Below are 10,524 nucleotides of genomic sequence, written 5' to 3' on the forward strand. Positions count from 1 at the left end.
TATATTTTCCTACATCCTATATTCCATACCTTCTATTCTATATTTGGTGTTCTATGTTCTATATTTTTCTCTATACTATATTCTTTTGTATTCTATATTCCATATTGTGTTATACATTCTATATTTTAAAGTCTTCTATATTCTACACTCTGTATTCTATATTCTATATTTTCCACGTTCCATGTTCTGTATTCAATCTTCTATTTACTATATTTTTACATATACTATATTTTTGTGTATTCTATATTCCATATTCTTTATACTCTCTTCAACATTCTATATGCTTCTATATTCCATATTCTCTTATATTCTATATTTTACATTCTACATTCCATAATCTTCTATATTTTATAATTTATAATCTTCTATATTCTATAATCAATATTTTCATAGATTCTTCATTCCATATTTTGTATTCTATATTCTGTATTTTACATTGTACGTTTTATATTCTTCTGTATTCTATATTCTAAATTTATATTCTATTTTCCTCTATATTCTGTATTATTTATGCTTTATTCTTCTGTAATGTATATTCTATATTCTTTATTCCAAATTCTGTATACACTATATTTTTCTATTTTCAAAGTTGTTTTATATTCTGTATTCTATCTTCAGAGTTCTATGTTCCATATTCTGTGTTCTATGTTTAAAATTCTCTATATTCTATAATCTATGTTCTTCTATATTCTATATTTTTGTATATTCTGTTTTCCATACTCTTTATTCTATATTTGACTTTCAATATTCTATATTTTTCTACATACAATATTCTTCTATAGTCTATATTGCATATTTCATATTCCATATTCTACATTCCGCCTTCTACATTTTAAATTCTTCTACATTCTGTATTGTATATTCTGCATTCTGAATTCTATACTCTATGTTCTTCCATATTTTTCTGTATTCTATATTAAAAATTTTAAAATATTTTTCTGTATTCTATATTCCATAATCTACATTCTTCCTTTTATATTCTATATTCTGCTATATTGTATATTCTGTATTTTACATTCTGCATTGTATATTCAATTATCTTTTATATTCTATAATCTATGTTCTTCTATATTCTGTGTTCTTTGTACTTTATTTTATATTCTATGTTTTTTATTCTGCATTCTATATTCTATGTTCTATATTTTTCTATGCTCTATATTTTCTATATTCCATACTCTGTGTTCTATATTCATTGTTCTTTTTCTATATTCTGTATTTTCTATACAATTTTCTGTATTCTATATTCTACATTCCATACACTATATTCTTCTATAGCCTGTATCATATATTCCTCTATATTGTATATTCTGTATTTTACATTCTACATTCTATATTTCATAATCTTCTATATATAGTATAATGTATAGTCTCTATATTATGTTTTTATTCTATATTTATATTCTATATTCTGTATTCTTTCGATATTCAAATTCTATATTTTTCTCTATTCCATTGTCTGTATTCTATATTCAACGTTGTTTTCTATATTCTATATTTTTTATAATTTTCTGTATTCTATATTCTGTATTGCATATTCTGCATACTATAGTCTACATTCTATATTCTCTTATTTTCCATCTTCTATATTTAATTCTATATTCTATATTCCAAAATCTTCTATATTGTATAGTCTATATTCTACTACATTCTATGTTCTTTATTCTATATTTTATATTCTATAATCTGTATTCTACTTTGTACATACTCTGTTCTATATTCTATATTTATCTCTATTCTATATTTTTTCTATGTTCTCTATTCCATACTCTGTATTCTATAGTCCATATTCGAGTCTCTATAATTTTTATATCCTGTAATCTTCTGTATTCTACACTCTGTGTTCTATATTCTTCTATGTTCTGTATTCTCTACTCTTCTACATTCTTATTCTACAGTCTATATGCATCTGTTATAATCTATATTCTTCTATCTGCTCTCTTTTATATTGTACATTCTAAATTCTATATTCAATATTCTACAGTCTACATTCTCTGTTCTAAATTTTTCAATATTCTTTATTCTTCTCTATTCTCTATTCCATATTCTGTGTTCTCCATTCTGCATTCTATGTTCCATTTTCTTCTATATTCTATATTCTACATTATATATTGTAAATTTTCCTGAATTCTATAGTCTATATTCATTGTATATTCTGCCTTCTAACCTCTATATTCTGTATTCTTTTGTAATCTAAAATTCTTTTTTTCTCTATTCCATATTCTCTATTCTAAATTCTATATTCTTCTATATTTTGTAATCTATATTCTTCTACTTTCTCCATTCTATATTCTTCAATAGTGTATATCGTATACTCTATAATCCATAGTTGTCAAGTTGTATTTTCTACGTTCTATCTTTTATATTCTGTAGTCTGTCATCTATATTCTTTATTCTTCTATATCTCTGTTCTATATTCTTCTGTAATGTATATTCTATAATCTATATTCTTGTTTATATTCTTCTATATTCCATATTCTTGTATGTTCTATATTCTATTATTTTTTATATTCTCTTATATTCTGTAGTCTATCTTTGGTGTTCTATGCTCCATATTCTATATTTTCAGTTCTCTATATTCTATAATCTAAGTTCTTTTTGCTATATTATATATTTTTGTATATTCCCTTTTCCATATCTGTATTCTATATTTGATGTTCTATATTCTATATTTTTCTTCATACAATATTCTTCTACAGTCTAAATTGTATATTTCATATTCTATATTCTACTTTCTGCATTCTATATTTTGAATTCTTCTGCATTCTATCTTCTGCATTTTATATTCCATATTCCATACTGTATAGTCTACACTCTATATTCTAAAATCTTCTATATTCTACATTCTGTATTCTATATTCTTCTAGATTCTACTTTCTATATTTTCGTTTATTCTATGCTCTATATTCCATCCTCTTTTTTTTACATTTTTACATATATTATATTTTTGTGCGTTATATATTCCATATTAAGAATGGAAGAAAATAGAATATAGAATTTAGAACGTAGAATACAGAATATACAAGAATATTGTGTATTGAAAAATATAGAATATAGAACATGAAACCTAGAGTACAGAGTACGGAATATAGGATATACAAAAATATAGAAGAACATAGAAGATCATATGTGATGGAATATAGAGAATTTAAAATATAGATTATAGACTATGGAACATACAACACTGAAGAGAGAATACATCATATAAAAGAACTTTGAAAATAGAAGAATATAGTGTATAGAGGGTTTGGAATAAAGAAGAATGTAGAATATACATTATAGCAGAATATAGCATAAAGAATACAAAATAGAGAAGAAAATGGAAGGGAAATTTAGAATACAAAAGAATATAAAACGTGCAATGTAAAATACAGATTATGGAATGCAAAGTATAGAATGAAGAATATAAGAGAATACAGATTATAGAAGATTATAAATTATACAATATGGAAGATTATGGAATATAGGAAGAAGAAGGTAAAATATAGAATATAGAATACCGAATATAGAATAATATAGAATGTTGAATATAGAATAAAGAATGTGGAATATAGAATAAACAAAAATATAGTACACATAAAAATATAGAAGATAGAAGATTGACTATAGAACATAGAATATACAAAAATATAAAGTCTAGAATATAAACTCTAGAAGAATATAGAATACAGAATGTAGAATATAGAAGATTTTAGAATATAGAATGTAGAACATACAATATGGTATATGGAATATAGAATACAGAAGAATATAGTATAGAGAAAATTATGGAATATAGAAATAGAACATCAAGTATAGAATAGAGAGTATGGGATATAAAAAAAGAAAAAAAATTTAGGGTATAGGTAAATATTGAATATAGAACATAGAATTTAGAATGTGGAATACAGAATATAGAATTTAGAATATAGAAGGATATAGTATATAGAAGAATATTGAACATAGAACACAGAAGACAGAATATAAAAGAATATAGAAATAGAGAACATAGTTATAGAAGAATATAAACAAGAATATAGATTATAGACTATACATTAGAGAAGAATATGGAATACAGAATATAGAAGAATATAGAATGTAGCATACAGAATGTAGAAAATAGAAGTCTTTAGAGTATAGGCAGTAGAATACACAATATGGAATATACAATGTAGAATACAGAATATAGTATATAAAAAATGGAATATAGGAAATAGAATTTAGAACATAGAATATAGAACATCGAATATGGAATATAGAATACAGAGTATGAAATAGAGAATACAGAAAATACAGAATAGAGAGCAATATAGAATATAGAATAGAGTATGTACAAATTGAATACAGAATATAAAATACAGAATAAAGAACATAGATAATAGAAGAATATAGATTATAGAATATAGAAGATTCTGGAAAATAGGATGTAGAATTAAATAGAGAAGATAAAATATAAGAGAATGTAGAATATAGTATACAGAATATGCAATATGGAATATAGAATACAGAAAATTATGAAAATATAGAATATAGAAAAAACACCGAATATAGATCACAGACAATGGAATATAGAAAAACATAGAATTTAGAATACAGAATGTAGAATATAAAATATAGAATTAAAAATACATAATATAGAGATATACAGTATAGAAGATTATGGAATATAGAATGTAGAATGTAAAATACAGAATATACAATATAGAAGAATATAAGATACAGTCTATGGAAGAAAATAGAGAATAGAATGTAGAATATAGAATACGGAAAATTATATAGAAAATATAGAATATAGAAAAAGAACAATGAAAATATAACACAGAGTTTGGAATAGAAAATACAGAGCATAGAAGAATACAGAATATAGAATGAAGAATACAAAATATAGAATATAAAATAAAGCATAAACAACACAGAATATAGAAGAATATAGATTATAGAATATACAAGATAACGGAATATAGAATCTAAAATAAAGAATGTACGATATAGAAGAATATAGAAAATAGAAAGAAGAATGGAGACTATAGAATACAGAAAAATATATATACAATATATAAGAATATGAAAGAGCATAGAATAATTTAGAATGTAGAATACAAAACAGAATAAGAAAGAATTTTAAACATACAATGAAGAATATAGAATATGAAATATGCAATACAGAATAGAGAAGAATAGTGTATGTACAAAAATATAGAGCACTAAAGATGGAATACAGAATATAAAAGAACATTGAAAATAGAAGATCATAGGGTAGAGAGGATTTGGAATAAAGAAGATTATAGAATATACATTATAGAAGAATATAGGATAAAGAATATAGAAGAACAAAGAATATAAATTTAGAATATAGAATAGAGAAGATAAAAGGTACAAAGTAGAATACAGAATATACAAGGAAAATTATAGAATGAAGAATATAGGCGAATATAGATTACAGAATATAGAAGATTATAAATTATACAATATAGAAGATTATTCAATATAGAATAAAGAATGTAAAAGATAGAATATAGGAAAACAGAATACGGAATATAGAAGAATATACAATGTTGAATAGAGTATGAAGAATATGGAATATAGAATACACAAAAATATAGTATATGTAAAAATATAGAAAATAGAACATTGAATGTAGAAGATAATATAGAAAACAGAAGATTGAATATAAAACATAGAATATAGAAAAATATAGAATACAGAAGAATATAGAATGTAGAATACAGAATGTAGAATATAGAAGATTTTAGAATATACAATGTAGAATATGGAATATATAGTACAGAAGAATACAGTATAGAGAAAATATAGAATATAGAACATCAAATATAGACTAGAGAGCATGGAATATAGGATATAGGAAAATATAGAATATAGAAGAACATGGAATTTAGAACGTGGAACATAGAATATAGAAGATAGAAGGATATAGTGTATAAAAGAATATTGAACATAGAACACAGAAGATAGAATACAGAATATGAAAGAATATAGAAAATAGTAGAATATAGAAGACTATGGAACATAAAAGAATATAAACAAGAATATAGTTTATAGAATATACATTACAGAAGGATATAGAATGCAGAATATAGAAGAATATTGAATATAAATTAGAATATAGAAGAATATAGAAGTCTAGAGAAAATAAAACAAAAAGAATAGAGTAGAATGTAGAATACAGAATATTGAAGAATTAGAATATAGAATACAGAGGAATATAGAATATACATTGTAGAAGAATATACACAATAGAAGACTATACAATAGAGAATACAGATTATGGGCAAGGACATAGAATACAGAATTTAGAATATAGAAAGTAGAATACAGAATATAAAATATAAAGACTATAGATTATAGAATATAGAAAATTATGGAATGTAGAATGTAAAATACAGGAGAATATAGAATACAGAATGTGGAATATAGCATATAGAATATGGAACATAGAATACACCATACAGAAAAATATAATACATAGAAAAATAACGAAAATAGAACATAGAACTTTGAATATACAATATAGAATACAGAGTATATAGAACCTAGAATATGGAAAAATATAGAGATAGAATATAAAAGAATATAGAATTTAAAATGTAGAATATAGAAGAATGTTGAAAGTAAAATATAGAATATGGACAATAGAATACAGAACATAGAAAATGCAGTACAGAATATAAAACAAAAAAGAATATAGAGTATAGAAGAGTATGGAATAAGAAAATAGAACATAAAATATAATTACAGAAGAATATAGAATATTGAAAAATATAGAGTACATAATGTAGGATAACATAGAGCATAAATTTAGAATATAGAAGATATAGGATATAGAATGCAGAATATAGGAGAATAAAGAATATAGAAAACAGACTACAGAATATAGAAGATAGAACATAGAAGAAAATAGAATATTGTCAAGTAGGGAATATAGGGTATAGAATATACTCTATTTTAGAAGAGAATAGAGAAATTAGAAGAATATAGATTACAAAATATAGAAGAATGTGGAATAGAGAATATAAGAGAATATTAAATTGCAGAAGACTATAGAGATTAGAAGGTAGAATATACAGTAAAAATATAGAATATATTCTTATAGAAGAATATAGAATTCGGAAAAATTTAGAATATAAAATGTAGACTATAGAAAAAAGGAATGTAGAATGGAGAACATAGAATGTGGAATAGAGTATAGAGAAGAATAAAGAATATTGAAAAATTTAGAATAGAGAATGTAGACTGCAGATTATAGAATTTAGAATATAGAATATAGCAGATAGAAGATATAGAATGCAGAATAAGAATGTAGGAGAGTATAGAATACAGAACATAGAAGAATATAGAATATGGAATCCAGAAGGTAGAGTACAGAAGAATATAGGATATAAAAAGTATACGATATAGAACATTGAATATGAAATATAGAATACAGAGTATGGAATAGAGTATACAGAAAAATATAGAATAGAGATAAATATACAATATGGAATAGAGTATGTACAAAGTAGAATACAGAATATAAAATATAGGATAAAGAACATAGAATATAGAAGAGTATAGATTATAGGATATAGAATATTCTGGAATGTAGAATTAAATATAGAATATAGAAGATAGAATATAAGAGAATATAGAATGTAGAATATAGTATACAGAATATGCAATATGGAATATAGGATACAGAAAATTATTAAAAAATAGAACATAGAAAAAATTGAATAAGGAATACAGGCAATGGAATATAGAAAAATGTAGAATATAGAATGTAGAATATAGAACATAAACTATAGAATAAAATGACATAACACAGAATATACATTATAGAATATAGAAGATTATGGAATATAGAATGTAGAATGTAAAATACAGAATATACAACATAGAAGATTATATGATACAGACTACAGAAGAATATAGAGCATAGAATGTACAATATAGAATACAGAAAATTATTTTTAAAAATAAACAATATAGAAAAAGAACATCGACTATATAACACAGAGGATGGAATATAGAAAATATACAATATGGAAGAACACTGAACATACAATGTAGAATACAAAATATAGAATATGAAATAAAGCATAAAGAACACAGAATAGAGAATACAGATTATACAATATAGAATATAATGGAATATAGAATATAGAATGAAAAATACAGAATATACAATACAGAAGAATAGAGAATAGAGAAGAATGTAGAAGGAAGAAATTAGAATAAGGAATATAGATTTCCGAAAAATGTAGTGTATAGAAAATAGAAGAATATGGAAGAACATAGAATATAGAATTTAGAATGTAGAATATAGAATGCAGGAGGAAGAATATGGAATATGAAATATGCAATATAGAAGAATATTGTATGCAGAATAATATAGAATATAGAACATCAAATATAGAATCCAGAGTATGGAATATAGAATATACAAAAATATAGAATATGGAAGAACATAGAATATAGAGAATTTAGAATATAGAATACAGAACATAGAACACTGAAGATAGAATACAGAATATAAAAGAACTTTGAAAATAGAAGAATATAGTGTACAGAGGGTTTGGAATAAAGAAGAATGTAGAATATACACTAAAGAAGAATATAGCATACAAACTACAGAATATAGAAGAAAATAGAATATAAATTTAGAATACAGAATAATATAAAATGGACAATGTACAATACAGAATATAGAATGAAGAAAATAGAATATAGATTGTAGATATAGACTATAAATTATACAATATAGAAGATTATGGAATATAGAATGTAGAATGCAAAATATAGAATATAGGAGAATACAGGATATAGAAGAATATAGACTATAGAAGGCTAAAGAAAATACAGGAAAAAGAATATAGTAGAACGTAGAATACAGAATATCGAAGAATAAAAAATACGGAAGAATAGAGAATATAGAAGAATTAGAATATAGAATACAGAAGAATATAGAATACTCATTATGCAAGAATATATACAATAGAAGACTATAAAATACAGAATATAGATTACAGAGGAATATACAATACAGAATTTAGAATATAGAAAGTAGAATGCAGAATACAGAATACAGAATAAAGACGATAGAATATAGAATACAGATTATAGAATATAGAAAATTATGGAATGTAGAAAGTAAAATATAGAAGGATATAGAATACAGAATGTAGAATGTAGAATATAGCATATAGGATATAGAATATGGAACATAGACTATACCATACAGAAAAATATAGGATACAGAAAAATAAAGGATATAGAACATAGAACATTGAATATAAAATATAGAATACATAGTATGGAATATAAAACCTATACTATGGAAAAATACAGAAATAGAATATAAAAGAATATAGAACATAGAAGAATATAGAATTTAGAATATAAAACACAGAATGTAGATTATAGAAGAATTTGAAATATAGAATATGGACTATAGAATATAGAGGAATATAGTATACAGAAGAACATAGAAAATACAATACAGAATATAAAAGAAAAAAGAATATAGAAGAATATAGAGGATAAAAGAATATGGAATATGGAAAATAGGAGGTCGTAGAATATAATTACAGAACAATATAGAATATTGAAAAATATAGAATACAGAATATAGGAAAATATAGAGCATAAATTTAGAATATACAAGATATAGGATATAGAATGCAGAATATAGAAGAATAAAGACTATAGATGACAGACTACAGAATATAGAAGATAGAAAGTAGAATAAAATAGAATATTGACAAATAGGGAATATAGGGTATAGGATATACACTACTGAAGAATATAGAATAGAGAAAGTAGAAGAATATAGATTACAAAACATAGAAGAATATAGAATGTACAATAGAGAATATAAGGGAATATTAGATTACAGAAGAATATAGAAAGTAGAGATTAGAAGGTGGAATATACAGTAAAAACATAGAATATAGAATTCAGAAAAATTCAGAATATAAAATGTAGAATATAGGAGAAAATCGGATATAGAATGTAGATTGGAGAACATAGAATATGGATTAGAGAATAGAGAAGAATAAAGAATTTTGAAAAATTTAGAATATAGACAGTAGAGTATAGAATATAGAATTCAGAATGTACAATATAGAATATAGTATATAGAAAATATAGATTATAAGAGAATATAGAAAGTAAAATAAGATTGTAGAAGAGTATAGAATACAGAACATAGAAGAATATAGAATACAGAATGCAGAACGCAACATGGAATATACAATGTAGAATGCAGAAGAATATAGTATACAAAAATATAGAATATGGAATATAGAATACAGAGTATGGAATAGAGAATATAGAAAAATATAGAATAGAGATAAATATATAGAATAGAGTATGTACAAAGTGGAATATAGAATATAAAATATGGAATAAAGAACATAGAATATAGAAGAATATAGATTATAGAATATAGAATTTTCTGGAACATAGAATGTAGAATTAAATATAGACTATAGAAGATGGAATATAAGAGAATATAGAATGTAGAATATAGTTTACAGAATATGCAATATG

Source organism: Elephas maximus (assembly GCF_024166365.1).
Source record: "Elephas maximus indicus isolate mEleMax1 chromosome Y unlocalized genomic scaffold, mEleMax1 primary haplotype SUPER_Y_unloc_2, whole genome shotgun sequence".
Classification (NCBI taxonomy): Eukaryota; Metazoa; Chordata; class Mammalia; order Proboscidea; family Elephantidae; genus Elephas; species Elephas maximus.